At 49.6% G+C, this 23,622-nt stretch overlaps 14 non-coding genes across 14 annotated transcripts; all 14 read right to left on the reverse strand.

Moving 5' to 3' along the window:
• Positions 1-4,393: 4,393 nt before the first annotated feature.
• TRNAC-GCA (transfer RNA cysteine (anticodon GCA)) lies at positions 4,394-4,465 on the reverse strand. Its single transcript has one exon. It is a non-coding gene; the product is annotated as a tRNA-Cys (tRNA).
• A 72-nt stretch (positions 4,466-4,537) lies between these two features.
• TRNAC-GCA (transfer RNA cysteine (anticodon GCA)) lies at positions 4,538-4,609 on the reverse strand. The gene has a single exon. It is a non-coding gene; the product is annotated as a tRNA-Cys (tRNA).
• A 72-nt stretch (positions 4,610-4,681) lies between these two features.
• On the reverse strand, positions 4,682-4,753 carry TRNAC-GCA (transfer RNA cysteine (anticodon GCA)). The gene has a single exon. It is a non-coding gene; the product is annotated as a tRNA-Cys (tRNA).
• Positions 4,754-4,825: 72 nt separating this feature from the next.
• TRNAC-GCA (transfer RNA cysteine (anticodon GCA)) lies at positions 4,826-4,897 on the reverse strand. The gene has a single exon. It is a non-coding gene; the product is annotated as a tRNA-Cys (tRNA).
• Positions 4,898-4,969: 72 nt separating this feature from the next.
• TRNAC-GCA (transfer RNA cysteine (anticodon GCA)) lies at positions 4,970-5,041 on the reverse strand. The gene has a single exon. It is a non-coding gene; the product is annotated as a tRNA-Cys (tRNA).
• Positions 5,042-5,113: 72 nt separating this feature from the next.
• On the reverse strand, positions 5,114-5,185 carry TRNAC-GCA (transfer RNA cysteine (anticodon GCA)). The gene has a single exon. It is a non-coding gene; the product is annotated as a tRNA-Cys (tRNA).
• A 71-nt stretch (positions 5,186-5,256) lies between these two features.
• On the reverse strand, positions 5,257-5,328 carry TRNAC-GCA (transfer RNA cysteine (anticodon GCA)). The gene has a single exon. It is a non-coding gene; the product is annotated as a tRNA-Cys (tRNA).
• A 71-nt stretch (positions 5,329-5,399) lies between these two features.
• Positions 5,400-5,471, reverse strand: TRNAC-GCA (transfer RNA cysteine (anticodon GCA)). The gene has a single exon. It is a non-coding gene; the product is annotated as a tRNA-Cys (tRNA).
• A 71-nt stretch (positions 5,472-5,542) lies between these two features.
• Positions 5,543-5,614, reverse strand: TRNAC-GCA (transfer RNA cysteine (anticodon GCA)). Its single transcript has one exon. It is a non-coding gene; the product is annotated as a tRNA-Cys (tRNA).
• Positions 5,615-5,685: 71 nt separating this feature from the next.
• On the reverse strand, positions 5,686-5,757 carry TRNAC-GCA (transfer RNA cysteine (anticodon GCA)). Its single transcript has one exon. It is a non-coding gene; the product is annotated as a tRNA-Cys (tRNA).
• Positions 5,758-5,829: 72 nt separating this feature from the next.
• Positions 5,830-5,901, reverse strand: TRNAC-GCA (transfer RNA cysteine (anticodon GCA)). The gene has a single exon. It is a non-coding gene; the product is annotated as a tRNA-Cys (tRNA).
• A 1,576-nt stretch (positions 5,902-7,477) lies between these two features.
• Positions 7,478-7,549, reverse strand: TRNAC-GCA (transfer RNA cysteine (anticodon GCA)). The gene has a single exon. It is a non-coding gene; the product is annotated as a tRNA-Cys (tRNA).
• Positions 7,550-13,884: 6,335 nt separating this feature from the next.
• TRNAC-GCA (transfer RNA cysteine (anticodon GCA)) lies at positions 13,885-13,956 on the reverse strand. The gene has a single exon. It is a non-coding gene; the product is annotated as a tRNA-Cys (tRNA).
• Positions 13,957-18,947: 4,991 nt separating this feature from the next.
• Positions 18,948-19,019, reverse strand: TRNAC-GCA (transfer RNA cysteine (anticodon GCA)). The gene has a single exon. It is a non-coding gene; the product is annotated as a tRNA-Cys (tRNA).
• Between the last annotated feature and the right edge of the window lie 4,603 nt (positions 19,020-23,622).

Genomic DNA, 23,622 nt, shown 5'->3' on the forward strand with positions numbered 1-23,622 from the left:
GCACGATTCGTGGCCGGGTAACTGGACACAACAAATTCCGGCAACACGTTGCCTAAGCGCACCTGCAACATTGTGCGCAACAAGGGATCGGTTTGATCACGTAGAAACAAAAATCTTGAGACAACTTGCTTCAGAAACAAATTAGAAAGACCAAGGCCGCCCCTTTTGACCGGAAGGAACAGATTAACTCGACTTGTTCGCTCCCAATTTGAGTTCCAAATAAAGACAGCAAACACTCTATGCAGCTTCTGCAGGTTTGCTCGGGTAATGAGCACGAACTGCAATATATACCAAATTCTGGCTATTAAAAATACATTGCACACACTTGCGCGCGCGAAAACAGAAAGGTCACGTCCTTTCCAGCCATCCGCTTTTCTCCTTGCACTCTGCGCTATCTCACCCCACAACTCCGTACTGCTTTTATAGTGCTCCAAGGGTACCCCCAAGTACTTCGCAGGGGCGGTCGTCCATTTCATGTTAGCAAACACGGCAGGTGTGCTGTCCCAATCACCGTGCCAAAAACCTATGCACTTATCCCAGTTAATTTCGGACCCAGTCTTTTTGCAATATTCCCCCGCAACTTTCACAACTTCTTTAACGCTTTCTTGATCCGCGCAAAAAACAGCAATATCATCAGCGTAAGCAAGCACTTTTACTTGCGCCGACAGAAGAGTGAAACCGCAGATCCCATCATTGTGCAACAGTGATAACAGAAAAGGCTCAAGGTAGATCGCAAAGAGCAAAGGCGAGAGCGGGCAACCCTGCCTGACCGAAGAACACACAGGTACAGGTTCAGACAGCTGTTTGTTCACTATAATTCGGGTAACACAGTTGTCGTACGCCATCTGTACACCTTGTATTATCACAGAGCCGACGTTTTCATATTCTAGAATGGCGAAAAGAATGTCGTGCGACACTCGATCGAAGGCCTTTGCAAGGTCAAGCTGTATCATGGCAACTCGGCCCCCGAAGGCATCGCAGCATTCAAGAACAGTTCTGGCAATGTGCACATTTGTTCCAATGGTGCGACCTTTAATACCGCACGTTTGGTGGGGCCCTACAAGGTCCTTTATGACCTTTTGCAGTCTGTTGGCAAGAATCTTCATAAACACTTTATAGTCAACGTTGGTTAGGCTTATCGGCCGATAAGCCCCAACGGACAGAAGTTTAGCCTGGTCCTCACTCTTCGGTATTAAAACCACGTGTGCTGTTTTAAATGATGGTGGCATTTTCTTTGTCTCATAAATTTCGGTGAAGACGCAGTGGAGAGCTTGGGTGAGTTCGGCTTTGAACTTCTTATAAAATTCACTACCTAAGCCGTCAGGACCGGGAGATTTTCCGGCACTCAGCTCTTCGATTGCTCTTCCCACTTCCCTTACGCTGATTGGTACCTCCAGCCCTTGTTTTATATCGTCTCCTAGTTTTGGCATACGGGACAAGAACGTGTTTGCAAACCCCTCTTCAAGCCGTCGCCGCCCAAGCAATTCCCGATACTGCTCAACAAACGCCAATTGAATCACTTTGCTATCATTCGTTACCTCGTTTCTGTACCTGATTTGTCTTACTTCGTTCTGAGTCGCGTACTTCTTTTCGTCACTAAGCGAGCGTTTAGTAGGTACTTGGTCAAGCCAGAGACGTTCAGCACGGGCCCGTATCATGGCAGCTGTATACTTGTCTTTTTCGATAATCTCAAGTTTACTTTTTGTATCTCTTATTTCTTTCTTATATCTTCCCGGCTGGGAACTTTCCAGGCTTACGAGCAAGTCAAGTTGGCAATGTAGTTCTTTTTCTTTAACACGTTTATCGTGGCATATGATGCTTGCCCTTTCAATCGCGTTTATTTTCACTTGTTCTTTGAAATCTTCCCACCTAATTACCCAGTTCCCAGGCTCTGCTGATAGCAATGCTTTAATGCATTCATTAACTTTAATGTCAAAGCGTTCATCCTCGAGTAATTGTGCGTTAAACTTCCACAGGTCCCACGAGAAACGAGATTTCTTGTCTTTGTTCCCCAGGGTAAACGTAACTAAGCTGCGGTCGGTAAAAGACATGTGTTTTACCTCGTAGCTATTGCACAAAGGAATCAGATCAAGCGACACATACGCTCTGTCAAGTCTCGCGTGACTTTCACCCTGGAAGTGAGTAAAATGCGGCGCTACCGAAAGAACTTCAGCAACATCATCTAAACCATTTTCTTGCACAATCGAATTCAACAATTCCGCACTTTTGTCACGAAGGAGTCTTTTTGTAATTCTATCTTCTGCTTTAAAAACGCAGTTAAAGTCGCCCAAAAGCACAATTAACCGCTCACAGCACACATATGGTTCAACGCGCTCAAAAAATTCCTTGCGCTCGTTCTCCCTGTTAGGAGCATACACGCATATGACTCTCCATAGCAAATTGCAATAAAAAAAATCCACTACAACCAAACGGCCAGTTTGACACACAGTTAAATTCTGCTCGACAATTCCCAGAGAATTCCTAATAAATACAGCACAACCGCCCGATGTGCCAGAAGAATGGCACACACAAACATTGTAGCGTGCCGTAAAAGGCTGCACCATAAGGTCCGCCTGTTCCTGTCTTTCGACTTTCGTCTCCTGTACGGCTATTATGTCTAGGTCATTATCAACGAACAGCCGGCTTAGCTGGTACTGACGCTTCTTGGAAGCCAGTCCCCTGACATTAATTGTTGCAATGCGCAACGCTCTAAGAGGTGTAGAAGCCATCTAGTTTAGGTACAGGAGCCATATGGTGCATACCTCGGGACACAAGGCGACGGTGCGGGTGACTTGCCTAGTCTGAGGTGCTCGATGGGTGCGGTGCCGGTAATCCAAAGTCTCTTGCACAAGTGCCTCTTGCGTATGGACTGGAAAATCAGCCCATGCAGTCCGTTACCGAAAAAGGCCATCTCACGCCCACAGAAACCACTCACAGGGCACTCACTCCAACTAAGGCGGCGGCTTAGCCGCCGCTCGTTGATCGGCCTGTACATTCGGCCGCGGTTTCAACGTCGGTCGCCTGACACCAACAGTCTTCTGCGGCGGCTCGTCGCCTTCGCTCACTTTGGTCTCTCCATTCGCACTGTGCTCGTGCGGTCGCTTCCCTGCTTGGTTGCTGGTTGATGCATGTGACACTTCCATGCTGTCACCATGCTGGGGAACGACGGGAGCTGACGCCCCACCGCTCAAGACTTCGTCCGTTGGCGCCTTGACTTCTGCAGGCTGCGCTACCTGTTGCTGCCGCTTACTGCTGGGCTCCTCTACGCTTGCGGATATTTCCGTAGGGGGCACAGCAGGGGCCTTCTCCACGCGGTCCCCTGCCTCTGCTGCAGCGTCTTCCGCGTCAGCCTCGTCCATGACAAGTTCGGACGAAATGTCAGTGTTGACTGGGACGGCAGCACTCGCGTACGTGCGTACGCAGCTGCTTTCTTCTTGCCCGTAGCGACGACAGGCGCCGCATCGTGGAACCTTGCACTCACGACGAATGTGCCCAGTATCGTGGCAGCGCAGACACAGCGGAGCTCTGCCCGGTACAACCACGAGAGCCAGCTCACCGCCAACCCTGACTTCGTGAGGGAGGTCTTCCAGCTTCACGCCAGGGTTCATTTTCAATGAAACCAAGCGTGTCGTCGACCCCTTGCTGGCGACACCCTGGACGCGCCACCGCTCCTTGGAGACTTCGCTCACCTTGCCGTACGGAGCAAAGGCTACCCTCACGTCTTCGTCGGGCACGTTGTGCAGCAGCCAGTGCAGCTTGACGCGAACGTCCTGGTTTGCCGGGTCGATGACGAGACAGCGGCGGTCCTTGACTTTCAGGTCTCCGGCAGAAAGAATTTTCGTCACCGCCTCAGCACTCGCGAAAGTAACAGCCCATACATGGCTCATGCGATACGCCCCCAAGGCGATAACCTCGGGGAGCAGCATCAGCTGAGCCAGCGCATCCCTGAAATCTTCGACCCGATAAGGACGGGCCCGCACGTCAGCGTGCAAAAAAACTGTGTTCAACACAACACGTCCTGTAGGAAGGGTAGGCAGAATCACCTGATACTCTTCATCCGAGGCAAAAGCCCTGTTTCCGCCGCCAGACATGACGGCTGTAGCTGCTCCAACGGAGCCCGTCATCGCACGTCCGTCACGCTCGGTGGCCGGAAGTCGAATCCCTGAGCTACGCCCCCGAGACAGAGGGCAGCGAGGCAAATTGTTCCTATAAAGAAGAAAACAAGAGAGCCGGCTGAAACAAAAGCGAAAGGGGGCACCCAGGTTTGAACCGGGGACCTCTCAATCCGCAGTCGAATGCTATATCACTGAGCTACGCCCCCGAGATAGAGGGCAGCGAGGCAAATTGTTCCTATAAAGAAGAAAACAAGAGAGCCGGCTGAAACAAAAGCGAAAGGGGGCACCCGGGTTTGAACCGGGGACCTCTCGATCTGCAGTCGAATGCTCTACCACTGAGCTACGCCCCCGAGACCGAGGGCAGCGAGGCAACTTCTTCCTATAAAGAAGAAAACAAGAGAGCCGGCTGAAACAAAAGCGAAAGGGGGAACCCGGGTTTGAACCGGGGACCTCTCGATCTGCAGTCGAATGCTCTACCACTGAGCTACGCCCCAGAGACAGAGGGCAGAGAGGCAAATTGTTCCTATAAAGAAGAAAACAAGAGAGCCGGCTGAAACAAAAGCGAAAGGGGGAACCCGGGTTTGAACCGGGGACCTTTCGATCTGCAGTCGAATGCTCTACCACTGAGCTACGCCCCCGAGACAGAGGGCAGGGAGGCAAATTGTTCCTATAAAGAAGAGAACAAGAGAGCCGGCTGAAACAAAAGCGAAAGGGGGCACCCGGGTTTGAACCGGGGACCTCTCGATCTGCAGTCGAATGCTCTACCACTGAGCTACGCCCCCGAGACAGAGGGCAGCGAGGCAAATTGTTCCTATAAAGAAGAAAACAAGAGAGCCGGCTGAAACAAAAGCGAAAGGGGGCACCCGGGTTTGAACCGGGGACCTCTCGATCTGCAGTCGAATGCTCTACCACTGAGCTACGCCCCCGAGACCGAGGGCAGCGAGGCAAATTGTTCCTATAAAGAAGAAAACAAGAGAGCCGGCTGAAACAAAAGCGAAAGGGGGCACCCGGGTTTGAACCGGGGACCTCTCGATCTGCAATCGAATGCTCTACCACTGAGCTACGCCCCCAAGACAGAGGGCAGAGAGGCAAATTGTTCCTATAAAGAAGAGAACAAGAGAGCCGGCTGAAACAAAAGCGAAAGGGGCACCCGGGTTTGAAACGGGGACCTCTCGATCTGCAGTCGAATGCTCTACCACTGAGCTACGCCCCCAAGACAGAGGGCAGAGAGGCAAATTGTTCCTATAAAGAAGAGAACAAGAGAGCCGGCTGAAACAAAAGCGAAAGGGGCACCCGGGTTTGAACCGGGGACCTCTCGATCTGCAGTCGAATGCTCTACCACTGAGCTACGCCCCCAAGACTGAGGGCAGAGAGGCAAATTGTTCCTATAAAGAAGAGAACAAGAGAGCCGGCTGAAACAAAAGCGAAAGGGGCACCCGGGTTTGAACCGGGGACCTCTCGATCTGCAGTCGAATGCTCTACCACTGAGCTACGCCCCCAAGACAGAGGGCAGAGAGGCAAATTGTTCCTATAAAGAAGAGAACAAGAGAGCCGGCTGAAACAAAAGCGAAAGGGGCACCCGGGTTTGAACCGGGGACCTCTCGATCTGCAGTCGAATGCTCTACCACTGAGCTACGCCCCCGAGACAGAGGGCAGAGAGGCAACTTCTTCCTATAAAGAAGAAAACAAGAGAGCCGGCTGAAACAAAAGCGAAAGGGGGAACCCGGGTTTGAACCGGGGACCTCTCGATCTGCAGTCGAATGCTCTACCACTGAGCTACGCCCCAGAGACATAGGGCAGAGAGGCAAATTGTTCCTATAAAGAAGAAAACAAGAGAGCCGGCTGAAACAAAAGCGAAAGGGGGAACCCGGGTTTGAACCGGGGACCTCTCGATCTGCAGTCGAATGCTCTACCACCGGTAGCGTGGTTAATTGGTGCAAATGCCTCGGACTCTGGCATGGATGGTGGCCATCCCACCCGGACCATTTTGCCAACGTACCGTGGACGACGACACCGGGCAAGTATTTGGGCGTTCCGCTCGATGCTTATCGCGAAAGCGAGGAGTATTGGAAACAGCAAACGAAAGAAGCACGTGACAGAGCTGGAAAATGGAAAGGCACCAATCTCTCCATTTTCGCCAGAGCTACAGTGTGCAACCTGTTTTTTATTAGCAAGCTCTGGTATGTGATGCAGGTTTTGCATTGCTCCCGGGTGCACATTCAGAAGTTACACCGGATTTTTGCCGTCTTTATAGGGGCTTCCGAATGGGAACGTTGCAGCCGAACGAACCTGTTCCGGCGGGTAAAAGACGGGGGGTTGGGGCTAGGGCACCTCTTTTTAAGGCAGCTGGTGAACCGTTTTTTGTTTTTTCGCGACGTCTCAGACCCGTTCTTGCGCACCGTGTGCCAGGTGAGGCTGCGGCGATTGCTGCCCGAGTTTCTTGTTACCACAGAAGAGCTCTCGGGTGGAATTTTTGGTTACTACAGAGAGATTGTAGCAAGTGTTAGGTTTCTTTCAGCGCGTTTTTCTAGCGATTATTTGTATAAAACTAACAGAAAGAAGTTGTACCATGATCTTTGTGATATTGTTTTCCCAGAGCCTATGTACAGGGCCTTGTACAGTGGAAGTCCTGGAGCTGATGTTTTAAAAAGGGTAAAGAAAATGCAGGTGCCACCAAAAGTAAAAACCTTCTTTTTTAAATTACACACCGGGACACTCCCAGTTAAAAAGTTTTTGGAAGGAAAGGATTTCTTTTTACCGTGGGGATCGATCTGCTTAATTTGTAAACAGCCCGAAACAATAGACCATGTTTTTTTGCACTGCTGGGAAGGGGTTTATTTTTGGGATGTGTTACAAAGGACAATAAAGAAAGAGCTACCACTTGACGCGCAGGGAATTCGTTATTTAAGCACAGACAATGAGGATGGGGTACCATTTGATCTCATAATGCTCTTGGGCCTCCACAGTATATGGCGCTCCAGAATGGCAGGCTATTATTGTGACAAAGACGCACGACCTGCCCGAATTTATTTTCGGGAAAGAATGGACTGCTTTCTGGCCATCCAGAAAGCAGCTGCGGAGCCTCCCGAGTGGCTCTCGAGGCTAGAGCCGCTCTGTATGCTTCGTGAATTTTAGTATGACGAAGCCAGACTCATGATGGCTGACCACGACAGTGTCGTATGTACATAGTTTTGTGTTTTTTGTTGAGTGTTTTTTGTGTAAATGTTATGGGTCATAGCCAGGCAATAAAGAAAATAAAAAGAATGCTCTACCACTGAGCTACGCCCCTGAGACGGAGGGCAGCGAGGCAAATTGTTCCTATAAAGAAGAAGAAAACAAGAGCCGGCTGAAACAAAAGCGAAAGGGGGCACCCGGGTTTGAACCGGGGACCTCTCGATCTGCAGTCGAATGCTCTACCACTGAGCTACGCCCCTTCCTTTCTTTATTGCCGGTATTTTGACCCACATGAAAAGAAAGCACATATTCATACATAAGCACTAAAACACAATCAACATCTTTGTTAAAACAACGGCCGCTCAGCTTGTGCGGTCACGCTCATGCTAAAATTCCTTCATCGCCAATAATAACTCAACACGTGACAGCCACTCTGGACTACATTCCAGCATCTTTTTCTCCTGAACAAAGTTGCTTATGCTTTCTTTGAAATATTGCCGTGCCGGTCTTGCATCGAGATCGGCGTGCCTTACTGCCATTCTGCATTTCCAAATACTGTGTAGGGCTATTAGCATGATCAAATCAAATGGGGTACTGTCATCAATTTCAATTGGCAAGTAGCGAATTCCGTACCCATCAAGCGGAAATTCTTTTTTGATTGTGCGCTGAAGCACATCCCAAAGGAACACAGCATCCCAGCATTCAAGGAACACATGCTCAATTGTCTCCTCCTTTCTGCATATTATACAGTGAGTACCCCAGGGAACAAAAAAACCTTTTTCAGCCATCTACGGTTTGACAGTCAGAGTTCCAGTGTGTATTTTGGAAAAGAAAGTCTTAACACCAGACGGGACTAACATTGCCTTAACACGCTTTAGTACCTTGTTACCTATACCTTCCCAGTAAAGGGACCGATATAATGGCACGGGGAGAACCACACTACAGAGGTCTTTATACAGTTTTTTCCGGGTGACTTCACTCAGGTATTGGAGTGAAAACCGCGCCATCAAAAACCTACATGAAACCACAACTTCGCGTAGAAAACCATGCACTCCACCGGGCATACTGCCAGCAGAGACAACCATATTAGGCAAGTGCTTCCCCAGGCGAAGTTGACAGACAGTGTGTAGAAACGGGTGCTTAACGTCCCGAAGAAATAAATACCGATTGACAACCTGTCTCAAAAACAAATGTGACAATCTGAGTCCTCCATTTCGAACTCGTAGAAATAAATTGGTGCGGCTTGATCTTTCCCAGGAAGATGCCCACACGAACACTGCAAACACCCGATGAAATTTTTGGATATGAACCCTGGAGCAATGCAAGACTTGAAGGACATACCAAAGTTTGCTCACTAAAAATATGTTGCAAATTGTGGCTCTCGAGAACATTGACCAATTCCATCCATTCCATTTATTCACTCTTTCCCTCATTTTATCCACTTCACTCCTCCAGTAGGCCTCGCTGTCTTTGTAACACTGAAGAGGAACTCCCAAGTATTTACCAGGAGTCGTAGTAAAACTCATGTTGGCAAAAGTGTCTGGGGCCTCCGGCCAATCCCCGTGCCAGAATCCCAGGCACTTACTCCAGTTTACCGCGCTGCCACTGGCCGCATAATAACTTTTAACACACTTAACAGCCTGTGTTACACTGTCGTAATCATTACAAAACATGGCTATATCATCCGCATAAGCCAACAGTCGGACTTCTAACTGATGTAGTTTAAAACCGCGCATACAATCGCTCTGTATCACGCTCAAACAAAATGACTCTATATACAAACAAAACAACAGTGGCGAAAGAGGGCAACCCTGGCGCACCGAGCGTTTGACTGGAATGCATGAACCCACAACCTTGTTGACAATTAGACTTGTCGTGCAATCCTGGTACGCCATGGCGACCCCGCCTCGAATAATTCTACCCACATTCACATGATCTAGTATGCACAGAAGAATTTCATGAGGCACCCCATCGAAAGCTTTCTCCAGATCAATTTGGATCATTGCCACTTGTGTGCCCATTGCGTCGCAGCACTCAAGGATACTACGCGCTACATGTATATTTGAGAAAATATATCGGCCTTTAATACCGCACGTTTGATGCGGCCCCACCAGGTCAGTAATGACTGTCTGCAATCGCTTAGCCAAAATTTTCATCATTATCTTATAGTCTCCATTTGTGAGGCAAATTGGACGGTAAGAAGTTACTCTGCGCAATACAGAGGGGTCTTCTGATTTCGGTATAAGAACAGTGTGGGAGGATGCGAAGGAAGGCGGCAGTACATTGAGATCGAATGCCTCATTATAGACAGCAGCTAAAACTGGTGAAATTGTTCTTTTTAGACGTTTATAAAAGGCTGAGGTCAGACCATCCGGGCCCGGAGACTTCCCCGGCTGCAAGCTTTCAATAGCGTTTTTCACCTCCTCTACTGAGATAGCTGCCTCCAATAATTCCTTCTTACTGTCGTCTAGGCTGGGCATCAACAAATGGAAGTCCTTCTTGAAACGATCAATGTCAACTGAGCAGTTGGCAAATAACCCACTGTAGTGCTCGAAGAAAGCGCGCTCAATATCTTCTGCTGTGTCACTAACTTTTCCACCAACTTCAATTTCCACTATCTGATTGCGCCGCGCGTGCCACTTTTCTGCGCCCAACGCTCTTTTTGATGGAACTTCCCCCGCTATCAGCTTTTCAGCTCTCGCTCGCACCAGAGCACCGTGGTATCTTTCGATGTCGAACTGTTCGATTTAATGCTTTAGTGCGCGAATACCGTCCATGAACATGCCGGGTCTACTACACTCTTCACTGATCAATTTTTCCAAGTTTCTGCGCATCGTTTTTTCCTCTGCCCCCTTTTGTCTGCGTATAGCGCTCGCCCGCTCCAATGCTTTCATTTTAACTGTCTGCTTGAAGTTCTCCCATTTTTCTCTGTACGTCGTATTACCCATATGTTTCATTGCATCAACTTGCGTCGTCACGTCTGCCATAAAAATTTCATCATCCAGTAATTTTGAATTCAATTTACATAACTGCCACTCGAAGCTTCTTTTCCTTTCTTTCGTGCTTGCTACTAGAAAACTGACTAAGCAGTGATCAGTAAATGAAACAGCGCTCACTCGGTACTCCTTGCAAAAGGGTACCAAATCAAGGCTTACGTAAGCTCTATCCAAACGAGCGTGGCTCGAAGCCTGAAAATGGGTGTACTGCGTATTTCTTCCACCACCAAGGCATTCAGCCACATCCGCCAAACTACTGTTCCCTATTATTTCATTTAGGGCAGTCGTGCTTGCATCCTTGTACGGTCGGGTGCTAGTTTTGTCCCGGGATGAAAGAACGCAGTTGAAATCGCCAATAAGAATGACCAACCTATTACACTGGGTATACTGTTTTAGCTGTTCAAAAAACCTGCACCTTTCCCCGGCAACAGTCGGCGCATACAAACAGATTACACGCCACTCCAAGGACGACAACAAGAAATCACATACAATAAACCGTCCTGACGTGCATGACGTAACGGCTTCTATTTTAGCTCCTAGACTATGTCGGACCAACAATGCGCAGCCTGAAGAATATCCCACGGAATGGCTCACAATAGCACAGTATCGCGCTACGAATTGCTGCACCATGCCCCCGGTTTCTACGTCGCCCTCGACTTTCGTCTCCTGCACTGCTAGAATGTCAAGGTCAAAGTCGCTTAACAGGCGGTACAGTTGACTCTGCTTCCTCCTTGCGGCAAGTCCTCGGACATTTAATGTTGCCACGCGAATGGACTTATCCATAGTCATCATAGCAAGGCGGGAAAGAAAACCGGGGGCATGACGCTTACCTCACAACTGCGGTTTGATCCGGAGTGTGCTAGCACAGGGCGGTCCTCACGGCGGCATAGGCGGCGTTTCCGCCGTCTTGCGCGCCGCCGAAGTGTTCGGCAGCGGTCGAAATGAAGGACGCCGTCCAACAGTCGTCTTGGCTGGCGGCTCGTCTGCAGCAACGACACTAAGCTCCTTCCCATTTTCGCCTGCGTCGTGAGGTCGCTTTGCAGCGGCACTAATACTGTCGCTGTCCATCACGGTGACTGGTGCCGGCTCGGTGGGTGGTTTCTCGCCTCCTCCGGGAGAGGGGTGGCCCGTAGTGCTTGCCTCATCCTTCTCGTTCCCGCCTTCTGCGTCGTCATGTCGCCGCTTGTCTGCGGGTTTATCTCCGCCGTCAATTAGTTGTTCCCCTTGAAAGTTCGACGATGCACCTCGCGTAACCAGGTTACGGCTCGTCCTTGCTGTTTCCTCTGAGTCTTCCTCGTCCATCAGGTGGTCCGATATGTCGTTTGCCTGCACTGGTCCGGCTACGCTGGCGTACGTCTTTGCGCAATCAGCATCGACGTGGCCGAAACGACGACTACAGCGCGGCACATTGCAGTCGCGACGTTTGTGCCCGGTGCTCTTGCAGCGCAGACACAGGGAAGTGCGGCCCGGCACAACAAGTGTTAGCTCTCCGGCTATCTTGAGCTGATGTGGGATATAGTCTGTTTTGACGTCGGCATGCAATTTTAGCCAAACTGTACGAGTTGTCGACTCTTTTTAAATGACACCCAGCGCCCGCCACTTATCCCGGATCACATCCAACACCTTCCCGTAGGGCGACAATGCTACGCGAACGTCTTCGTCGGTAACTCCATGTAGCAACCAATTCAGCTTTAAGCGAACCTCTCGGTTATTCGGATCAATGAGCAAACACGGGTGATCCTTTACCTTCACGTCGACGGCCAAAACCAACTTCTAAACAGCATCAGCAGTTGTCATTGTCACAGCCCACACGTGGTTCATTTGATACGCCCCTAACGCCGAAACGTCGGGGAGCGCACCAAGGTTGGCCAAAGTGTCCCGGTAGTCTTCAACACGATAGGGCCGGGATTTTGGATCGCCGTGCATGAAAACGGTGTTGGCGGCGATGCTTCCGGATGGCAGATTGGGCAGAATAACCTGATAATCTTCGGCAGTAGGAACAACAAACCTGTTACCGCGGCCCGACTGGGCCGCTGAACCGACTCCGACGGTGCTCATGATAACGCGTCCGTCACGCTCGGTGGCCGGAAGTCGAATGACTGAGCTACGCCCCCGAGACAGAGAGCAGCGAGGCAAATTGTTCCTATAAAGAAGAAAACAAGAGAGCCGGCTGAAACAAAAGCGAATCCACAAAGGGGGCACCCGGGTTTGAACCGGGGACCTCTCGATCTGCAGTCGAATGCTCTACCACTTTTTTTTTTCTTTATTGCCTGGTTTTGACCCATTACCTTTCCACAAAAAACACTCAACAAAAAACACACAAAACGCTATGTACATACGACACTGTCGTGGTCAGCCATCATGAGTCTGGCTTCGTCATACTAAAATTCACGAAGCATACAGAGCGGCTCTAGCCTCGAGAGCCACTCGGGAGGCTCCGCAGCTGCTTTCTGGATGGCCAGAAAGCAGTCCATTCTTTCCCGAAAATAAATTCGGGCAGGTCGTGCGGCTTTGTCACAATAATAGCCTGCCATTCTGGAGCGCCATATACTGTGGAGGCTCAAGAGCATTATGAGATCAAATGGTACCCCATCCTCATTGTCTGTGCTTATATAACGAATTCCCTGCGCGTCAAGTGGTAGCTCTTTCTTTATTGTCCTTTGTAACACATCCCAAAACTAAACCCCTTCCCAGCAATGCAAAAAAACATGGTCTATTGTTTCGGGCTGTTTACAAATTAAGCAGTTCGATCCCCACGGTAAAAAGTAATCCTTTCCTTCCAAAAACTTTTTAACTGGCAGTGTCCCGGTGTGTAATTTAAAAAAGGTCTTTACTCCTAGTGGCACCTGCATTTTATTTACCCTTTTAAAAACATCAGCTCCAGGACCTCCACTGTACAAGGCCCTGTACATAGGCTCTGGGAAAACAGTATCACAAAGATCATGGTACAACTTTCTTTTAGTTTTATACAAATAATTGCTAGAAAAACGCGCTGAAATAAACGTAACACTTGCTACAATCTCTTTATAGCAACCAAAAATTCCACCCGAGAGCTCTTCTATGGTAACAACAAACTCGGGCAGCAATCGCCGCAGCCTCACCTGGCACACGGTGCGCAAGAACGGGTCTGAGACGTCGCGAAAAAACAAAAAACGGTTCACCAGCTGCCTTAAAAAGAGGTGCCCTAGCCCCAACCCCCCGTCTTTTACCCGCCGGAACAGGTTCGTTCCGCTGCAACGTTCCCATTCGGAAGCCCGTATAAAGACGGCAAAAATCCGGTGTAACTTCTGAATGTGCACCCGAGAGCAATGCAAAACCTGCATCACATACCAGAGCTTGCTAATAAAAACAGGTTGCAGACTGTAGCTCTGGCGAAAATGGAGATTGGTGCCTTTCCATTTTCCAGCTCTGTCACGTGCTTCTTTCGTTTGCTGTTTCCAATACTCCTCGCTTTCGCGATAAGCATCGAGGGGAACGCCCAAATACTTGCCCGATGCTCTACCACTGAGCTACGCCCCTGAGACGGAGGGCAGCGAGGCAAATTGTTCCTATAAAGAAGAAGAAAACAAGAGCCGGCTGAAACAGAAGCGAATCAACAAAGGGGGCACCCGGGTTTGAACCGGGGACTTCTCGATCTGCAGTCGAATGCTCTACCACTGAGCTACGCCCCTGTTTTTTTTCTTTATTACCGGTAAACAATACATAAAAATCTCTAGCCACACTTTGGCCGAGACAATGGGTTAAAACTTTTTCATGTTAATCAGTTCATCCATAACTGCCACCCAGTCCGGCGGCTGGGGTTGACTGCGGAGAACATCTCTCAGGAAAACTGCACTTTCTATAAAGTTTTCTCTCACTGGTCGCACATTTGCGTCGGCGTGCCTGGCCGCCATTCTTGTTTTCCAGATGCTGTGGAGGCCCAGTAGCATAAACATGTCGTAAGGAATCTCCTCACTTTCTATAGGTAGAAACCGGATGCCATAAGGAGTTACAGGTAGTTCTTTCTTCAATGTTCTTTGCAAGATGTCCCAGTGGAAAACCGGGTCCCAGCAGTCGATAAACACATGTTCGATGGTCTCGGGTTTTTTGCAGAGTATGCATTCGGTGGTCCAGGGCACAAAAATGCCTTTATCGATTAGCCATGTTTTCTCCGGAAGGGTACCGGTAAGAAGTTTAAAGAAAAAGGATTTGACAGTCGGTCTTACCGGCATCTTCTTAACTCGCTTTAACACATCTTTGCCTGGGCCTCCGCAGCAAAAGGAACGGTATAAGGGAGCAGGTATAAATATATCTAGCAAATCTTTGTACAGTTTTTTCCTGGGTACAGCAGATAGATACTGTGTAGAAAAGTGAGCGCTCAAAGTGCGAAAGGCTGCCACAACTTCACGCAAAAAACCTGTTACAGCACGATTCGTGGCCGGGTAAATGGACACAACAAATTCCGGCAACACGTTGCCTAAGCGCACCTGCAACATTGTGCGCAACAAGGGATCGGTATGATCACGTAGAAACAAAAATCTTGAGACAACTTGCTTCAGAAACAAATTAGAAAGACCAAGGCCGCCCCTTTTGACCGGAAGGAACAGATTAACTCGACTTGTTCGCTCCCAATTTGAGTTCCAAATAAAGACAGCAAACACTCTATGCAGCTTCTGCAGGTTTGCTCGGGTAATGAGCACGAACTGCAATATATACCAAATTCTGGCTATTAAAAATACATTGCACACACTTGCGCGCGCGAAAACAGAAAGGTCACGTCCTTTCCAGCCATCCGCTTTTCTCCTTGCACTCTGCGCTATCTCACCCCACAACTCCGTACTGCTTTTATAGTGCTCCAAGGGTACCCCCAAGTACTTCGCAGGGGCGGTCGTCCATTTCATGTTAGCAAACACGGCAGGTGTGCTGTCCCAATCACCGTGCCAAAAACCTATGCACTTATCCCAGGTAATTTCGGACCCAGTCTTTTTGCAATATTCCCCCGCAACTTTCACAACTTCTTTAACGCTTCCTTGATCCGCGCAAAAAACAGCAATATCATCAGCGTAAGCAAGCACTTTTACTAGCGCCGACAGAAGAGTGAAACCGCAGATCCCATCATTGTGCAACAGTGATAACAGAAAAGGCTCGAGGTAGATCGCAAAGAGGAAAGGCGAGAGCGGGCAACCCTGCCTGACCGAAGAACACACAGGTACAGGTTCAGTCAGCTGTTTGTTCACTATAATTCGGGTAACACAGTTGTCGTACGCCATCTGTACACCTTGTATTATCACAGAGCCGACGTTGGCATATTCTAGAATGGCGAAAAGAATGTCGTGCGACACTCGATCGAAGGCCTTTGCAAGGTCAAGCTGTATCGTGGCAACTCGGCCCCCGAAGGCATCGCAGCATTCAAGAACAGTTCTAGCAATGTGCACATTTGTTCCAATGGTGCGACCTTTAATACCGCACGTTTGGTGGGGCCCTACAAGGTCCTTTATGACCTTTTGCAGTCTGTTGGCAAGAATCTTCATAAACACTTTATAGTCAACGTTGGTTAGGCTTATCGGCCGATAAGCCCCAACGGACAGAAGTTTAGCCTGGTCCTCACTCTTGGGTATTAAAACCACGTGTGCTGTTTAAAATGATGGTGGCATTTTCTTTGTCTCATAAATTTCGGTGAAGACGCCGTGGAGAGCTTGGGTGAGTTCGGTTTAGAACTTCTTATAAAATTCACTACCTAAGCCGTCAGGACCGGGAGATTTTCCGGCACTCAGCTCTTCGATTGCTCTTCCCACTTCGCTTATGCTGATTGGTACCTCCAGCCCTTGTTTTATATCGTCTCCTAGTTTTGGCATACGGGACAAGAACGTGTTTGCAAACCCCTCTTCTTCAAGCCGTCGCCGCCGAAGCAATTCCCGATACTGCTCAACAAACGCCAACTGAATCACTTTGCTATCATTCGTTACCTCGTTTCTGTACCTGATTTGTCTTACTTCGTTCTGAGTCGCGTACTTCTTTTCGTCACTAAGCGAGCGTTTAGTAGGTACTTGGTCAAGCCAGAGACGTTCAGCACGGGCCCGTATCATGGCAGCTGTATACTTGTCTTTTTCGATAATCTCAAGTTTACTTTTTGTATCTCTTATTTCTTTCTTATATCTTCCCGGCTGGGAACTTTCCAGGCTTACGTGCAAGTCAAGTTGGCAATGTAGTTCTATTTCTTTAACACGTTTATCGTGGCATATGGTGCTTTCCCTTTCAATCGCGTTTATTTTAACTTGCTTTTTGAAATCTTCCCACCTAATTACCCAGTTTCCAGGCTCTGCTGATAGCAATGCTTTAATGCATTCATGAACTTTAATGTCAAAGCGTTCATCCTCGAGTAACTGTGCGTTAAACTTCCACAGGTCCCACGAGAAACGAGATTTCTTGTCTTTGTTCCCCAGGGTAAACGTAACTAAGCTGCGGTCGGTAAAAGACATGTGTTTTACCTCGTAGCTATTGCACAAAGGAATCAGATCAAGCGACACATACGCTCTGTCAAGTCTCGCGTGACTTTCGCCCTGGAAGTGAGTAAAATGCGGCGCTACCGAAAGAACTTCAGCAACATCATCTAAACCATTTTCTTGCACAATCGAATTCAACAATTCCGCACTTTTGTCACGAAGGAGTATTTTTGTAATTCTATCCTCTGCTTTACAAACGCAGTTAAAGTCGCCCAACAGCACAATTAACCGTTCACAGCACACATATTGTTCAAGGCGCTCAAAAAATTCCTTGCGCTCGTTCTCCCTGTTATGGGCATACACGCATATGACTCTCCATAGCAAATTGCAATAAAAAAAATCCACTACAACCAAACGGCCAGTTTGACACAGTTAAATTCTGCTCCAAAATCCCCAGAGAATTCCTAATAAATACAGCACAACCGCCCGATGTGCCAGAGGAATGGCACACACAAACATTGTAGCGTGCCGTAAAAGGCTGCACCATAAGGTCCGCCTGTTTCTGTCTTTCGACTTTCGTCTCCTGTACGGCTATTATGTCTAGGTCATTATCAACGAACAGTCGGCTTAGTTGGTACTGACGCTTCTTGGAAGCCAGTCTCCTGACATTAATTGCTGCAATGCGCAACGCTCTAAGAGGTGTAGAAGCCATCTAGTTTAGGTACAGGAGCCATATGGTGCATACCTCGGGACACAAGGCGACGGTGCGGGTGACTTGCCTAGTCTGAGGTGCTCGATGGGTGCGGTGCCGGTAATCCAAAGTCTCTTGCACAAGTGCCTCTTGCGTATGGACTGGAAAATCAGCCCATGCAGTCCGTCACCGAAAAAGGCCATCTCACGCCCACAGAAACCACTCACAGGGCACTCACTCCAACTAAGGCGGCGGCTTAGCCGCCGCTCGTTGTTCGGCTTGTACATTCGGCCGCGGTTTCAACGTCGGTCGCCTGACACCAACAGTCTTCTGCGGCGGCTCGTCGCCTTCGCTCACTTTGGGCTCTCCATTCGCACTGTGCTCGTGCGGTCGCTTCCCTGCTTGGTTGCTGGTTGATGCATGTGACACTTCCATGCTGTCACCATGCTGGGGAACGACGGGAGCTGACGCCCCACTGCTCAAGACTTCGTCCGTTGGCGCCTTGACTTCTGCAGGCTGCGCTACCTGTTGCTGCCGCTTACTGCTGGGCTCCTCTACGCTTGTGGATATTTCCGGAGGGGGCACAGCTGGGGCCTTCTCAACGCTGTCCCCTGCCTCTGCTGCAGCGTCTTCCGCGTCAGCCTCGTCCATGACAAGTTCGGACGAAATGTCAGTGTTGACTGGGACGGCAGCACTCGCGTACGTGCGTACGCAGCTGCTTTCTTCGTGCCCGTAGCGACGACAGGCGCCGCATCGTGGAACCTTGCACTCACCGCGAATGTGCCCAGTACCGTGGCAGCGCAGACACAGCGGAGCTCTGCCCGGTACAACCACGAGAGCCAGCTCACCGCCAACCCTGACTTCGTGAGGGAGGTCTTCCAGCTTCACGCCAGGGTTCATTTTCAATGAAACCAAGCGTGTCGTCGACCCCTTGCTGGCGACACCCTGGACGCGCCACCGCTCCTTGGTGACTTCGCTCACCTTGCCGTACGGAGCAAAGGCTACCCTCACGTCTTCGTCGGGCACGTTGTGCAGCAGCCAGTGCAGCTTGACGCGGACGTCCTGGTTTGCCGGGTCGATGACGAGACAGCGGCGGTCCTTGACTTTCAGTTCGCCGGCAGAAAGAATTTTCGTCACCGCCTCAGCACTCGCGAAAGTAACAGCCCATACATGGCTCATGCGATACGCCCCCAAGGCGATAACCTCGGGGAGCAGCATCAGCTGAGCCAGCGCATCCCTGAAATCTTCGACCCGATAAGGACGGGCCCGCACGTCAGCGTGCAAAAAAACTGTGTTTAACACAACACGTCCTGTAGGAAGGGTAGGCAGAATCACCTGATACTCTTCATCCGAGGCAAAAGCCCTGTTTCCGCGGCCAGACATGGCCGCTGTAGCTGCTCCAACGGAGCCCGTCATCGCACGACCGTCACGCTCGATGGCCGGAAGTCGAATCCCCTGAGCTACGCCCCTGAGACGGAGGGCAGCGAGGCAAATTGTTCCTATAAAGAAGAAAATAAGAAAGCCGGCTGAAACAAAAGCGAATACACAAAGGGGGCACCCGGGTTTAAACCGGGGACCTCTCGATCTGCAATCGAATTCTCTACCACTGAGCTATGCTCCTTTTTTTTTATTGCCGGCCTTCGACGGAATACAACAACAAAAAACATACACGGGTAGACACCCAAACTACAAAAAAGGTAGCCTACAGCTTCCAGAAGGGCAGGCCTTGTCAGTATAAATTCCCTGATTTCCTCAAAGGTTCGAGCTTCGAAAGCCACTCAGGGGGAGATGCTTGTGTTTTCAGAACCTCGATGAACTTGTGCATTGCCTCACGGAAATACAATCGCGCAGGCCGCGCATCCTGGTCACAACGAAAGCCTGCCATTCGGGAGCACCATATGCTATGGAGGCCCGCGAGCATTACTAAATCAAACGGTATGCCATCTTCTTTTGCTGTAGGCAGGAATCGGATTCCATACGGATCCAATGGTAATTCTTTTTTGATGGTCCTTTGAAGGACGTCCCAAAAATATACCCCTTCCCAACAGTGCAAGAAAACGTGGTCGATTGTTTGTGGTTGTTTACATATAAGGCAGTGGGATCCCCAAGGTAGGTAAAACCCTTTTTTTTCCTGAAAAGATTTTACAGACAGAGTCCCGGTGTGAAGCTTGAAGAAGAAAGTTTTTGTTCCCGGTGGTACCTGCATTTTTTTCACCCGTTTAAGGACATCTCTGCCTGGGCCTCCTGAGCATATTGCCCTGTACATTGGTTCCGGCAATAACACGTCAAACACATCCTTGTACAATGTTTTCCGCTGAATATCACTTAAATAATTTTTTGAAAATCTCGCCGTCAAAAACCTGACGCTAAACACAACTTCTTTAAGAAAACCAAAAATACCTCCAGTCATAGTCTCCGTTCCAACAATGAAATCTGGCACAGCACGCCCGAGCCTGACTTGGCATACGGTACGTAGAAAGGGATCTTTAACGTCTCGGAGAAACAAAAATCTGTTTACTATCTGCCGTATGAACAAGTGCCCCAGACCAAGTCCCCCTACCTTGACGCTCCTGAACTAATTTTTCCGGCTGCACCTCTCCCATTTTGAGGCCCATATAAATATAGCGAAAATACGGTGCAGCTTTTCCACATTTAACCGTGAGCAGTGGAGTACTTGCATCACGTACCAGAGCTTGCTTATCAAAAACAAATTGCACACAGTTGCTCTTGCAAATACCGACAAATTAGCACTTTTCCATTTTTCGGCTTTCTCAAGCGTTTCTTCAACCTGTGTTTTCCAAAAAGGCTCAGTGTCCCTGTAAAATTCGAGTGGAACACCTAGGTATTTCACGGGTGTTGTCACCCAAGAAACGCTGGCGAAAACAACTGGAGTTGACGGCCATTCTCCGTGCCAGAATCGCAGGCACTTCCCCAATTCACCAAACTTCCGGTGACCTCACTGAAACCCTTTACTGCTTCGATTGTCCTGCTTATGCTATCTTGGTTAACGCAGAAAACAGCAACGTCATCTGCGTATGCTAAGAGCTTCACTTCTGATGCCTGTACACGAAAACCATGAATAGCCTCATTTCCTATAATGTTTAGGCAGAGGGTTTCTATATAAATACAAAACAGCAGGGGGCTGAGGGGACAGCCCTGGCGTACCGATCTCTGCACACTAATTGGGGCCCCCCCGGTCTTGTTTACTATTAACCTCGTAGTGCAGTTACGGTAAGCCATGGCCGCACCCTCTCTGATAACAGAACCAACTTTAATGTAATGTAGAATGAAAAGCAGCAAATCGTGCGCCACACAGTCAAACGCCTTCTCAAGGTCAATCTGAAGAACTGCGACCCGAGCATATATTGCGTCACAACACTCAAGCACGCACCTAGCCTTGTGAATATTCTCAACAATGGAACGCCCCTTGATCAGACACGTTTGGTGAGGTCCGACTATTTTATGCATTACGGTCTGTAGCCTGCCTGCAAGAACCTTCATATAAATTTGTAGTTGACATTTGTGAGGGCTATGGACCTGTACGATGTTACCTGTCTGAGTTTTTCTGTTTGATCGGTTTTTGGTATGAGCACAGTATGCGAGGATGCATATGATGTAGGCAGATCATGCAACACATATGCTTCATTAAATACCACTGAGAGGAGCGGTGCTAGTTCCTTCTTGAAAGCTTTATAAAAAGCCGCGCTCAGGCCGTCAGGCCCCGGGGACTTTCCTGATTTTAATTTATCAATAGCCTGTTCCACTTCTTGTTCGCTAATTGGCAGCTATAATCTTATTCTGTCTGCGTCATCAATACGTGGCATGGCCCCTAAAAATATCTCCTTAAATCTTCCCATGTCAACCTGCCTCGAAGCAAAACGCGTTTGATAGTAATCAAAAAAGCCTTTGCTATGCTATCATCGTCAGATGCAGTGGCACCGCCCCATTGAATTTCCGCGACATGGTTTCGCCGAGCGTGCGCCCTTTCCATCCCTAACGCCCGTTTTGTGGGTGTTTCGCTCGCGTCGAATTGCTCAGCTCTCGCGCGTACAAGTGCACCGCGATTTCGCTCTTCCTCGATCGTTTCTAGCTTTTGTTTGGTTTTTCTGACGTCTTCACTGAAAACACCCGGTGTCTTGCATTCCTGAGCTAATAACTTGTACAGTAAGGACTTCAAATGTGCCTCGCTTAACCTTTCTTGAAAACGTTTGCAGCTGGCGCTTTCTATTGCATACACTTTTATCTGCTGTTTGCAACTTTCCCATTCTTCTCCAGCTGCCCGATGGCCATTAACGTTTATTTTATTAATTTCCTGTGCTGCAAACCTGGTGAAAATTTCGTCTTTCAGAAGCTTATTGCTTAATTTCCAGACGTCCCACAGGAAAGAGTTTTTACGTTTTACTGCGCCTATGCTACATTTCACCAAGCAGTGGTCCGAGAACGTTGCAGGAACAACATCGGAGCTGTGACACTTTGGCGACAGGTCGACCGATACATATGTTCTATCAAGGCGGGCATGGCTACTTCGTTGGAAGTGCGTGAACATCATGCCGCGGTTATACACCACACATTCAGTCACGTCCTCCAATGCATACTTGTCGATCAAGCGACGGAGAAGTTCGGCGCTTTCATCGTGGTGGGACCGCGTGTTGGTTTTGTCAGCCGCGCTCAAGACACAATTAAAATCTCCGAACAATATCAAGTGTTTTTCAGTGCTTAAGAAACGCTGAATGCTCTCAAAAAAGGCTACCCTATCCTCGCCCAGGTTAGGTGCGTAAACGCAAATTAGTCGCCATTCACAGCAGGCGAAAGCAAAATCCACCACTTCACAACGACCCGAAGGGCACGATGTGTACGTCTGCACCTCGAGGCTAGGCAGCTTTTTTATAAACACAATGCATCCGGCAGCTGTGCCGACGGCATGGCTCTGGGCCGCATAGAATCTTGACGTAAAACGTTGCACGATGCTCTCGGTGTCTTGCTCCCCTTCCACTTTCGTTTCCTGAATAGCAAGCAGATCGATATTATGATCTGTTAAAATGCGGTGCACTTGGCTCTGCTTCCTCTTAGCGGCAAAACCTCTGACATTGAGCGTTGCAAAAGTAAAGGAGGTTGCAGAAGCCATATTTAAAACTTGTGATGACGCCGAGAGCACCGTGCTCACCTTTCACGTCTAGCACGAAGCTAGACGCCGTTGCCACCACCGGAGCCGTCAGGAGCGGATGCGGGTTTTGCTGCGGAGGCAGTGAAGTCGCCTTCTCGGCGACCCGCTTGCCTGCCGCAAGGTTGGGCGTTGGCCTGAGTGTTGATCACCTGGACTGGGCTGTTTTTGCTGGCGGCTCCTCAACGCCGCCAGCTGCGGGCTTGTCCCCTTCGTTGTCGGTCAGGTCGTGAGGTCGCTTGGCTGGGGCGGCGATGGTCGTCCCACGGGCGCTGCTCTGGTCCATCTGTTCCTCGCTGGTCGCTGGCTGGTCGACGTTTTTAGCCGGATGACTGGTCCCGTCGCTGGATGACCCTTAATTTGTCCCAGCAGGAATTAACGTCCCCGGTTCCTTCCCACCGCCGCTGGCCGTGTTTCCGTCGCCGCTCGGGTGCCCCGAAGACTCCGTCGGCACGTCGGTTCCCTTTGCCGCCTCTTCCGTCTCGGCGACGTCCATAATGTGCTCCGTCTTGTCGACTCCCATTGCCAGCCCGGTTGCCACTGCGTATGTGCGGACGCAGTCGCTGTCGGCGTGGCCGTAACGCCTGCATTTCGAACACCGGGGCACTTTACACTCTCGCCGAACGTGGCCCGTGCCATGACAGCGCAAGCACTGCATCGGTCGCCCCGGCGCCACAACAAGGGCCAACTCCCCGGCGACACGTATCTGGTGAGGCAGATCGTCGACCTTCAAACCAGGTTTCAGTTTTAGGAGCACAGTTCGTGTTGTAGATCCCTTGTCGTGGACGCCTTGGACGCGCCACCGTTCCCGTGTAACTTCGGTTACCTTCCCGAACGCAGCAAAAGCCGTCCTGATGTCTTCGTCGGCCACGCCTTCCAGCATCCAGTGGAGCCGTAGCTTGACTTGTTGGTCTTCCGGATCGATGATAAGACATCGCCGTCCTTTCACTTTCAGTTCCTTGAAGGCGAGAATCCTCTTGGCTCCTTCAGCGGTCTTGAAAGTCACAGCCCAAACGTGTTTGATTTGGTACGCCCCCAAAGCCACCACGTCAGGGAGCGTGCC

This window comes from Amblyomma americanum, chromosome 1 (genome assembly GCF_052857255.1).
Source record: "Amblyomma americanum isolate KBUSLIRL-KWMA chromosome 1, ASM5285725v1, whole genome shotgun sequence".
NCBI lineage: Eukaryota > Metazoa > Arthropoda > Arachnida > Ixodida > Ixodidae > Amblyomma > Amblyomma americanum.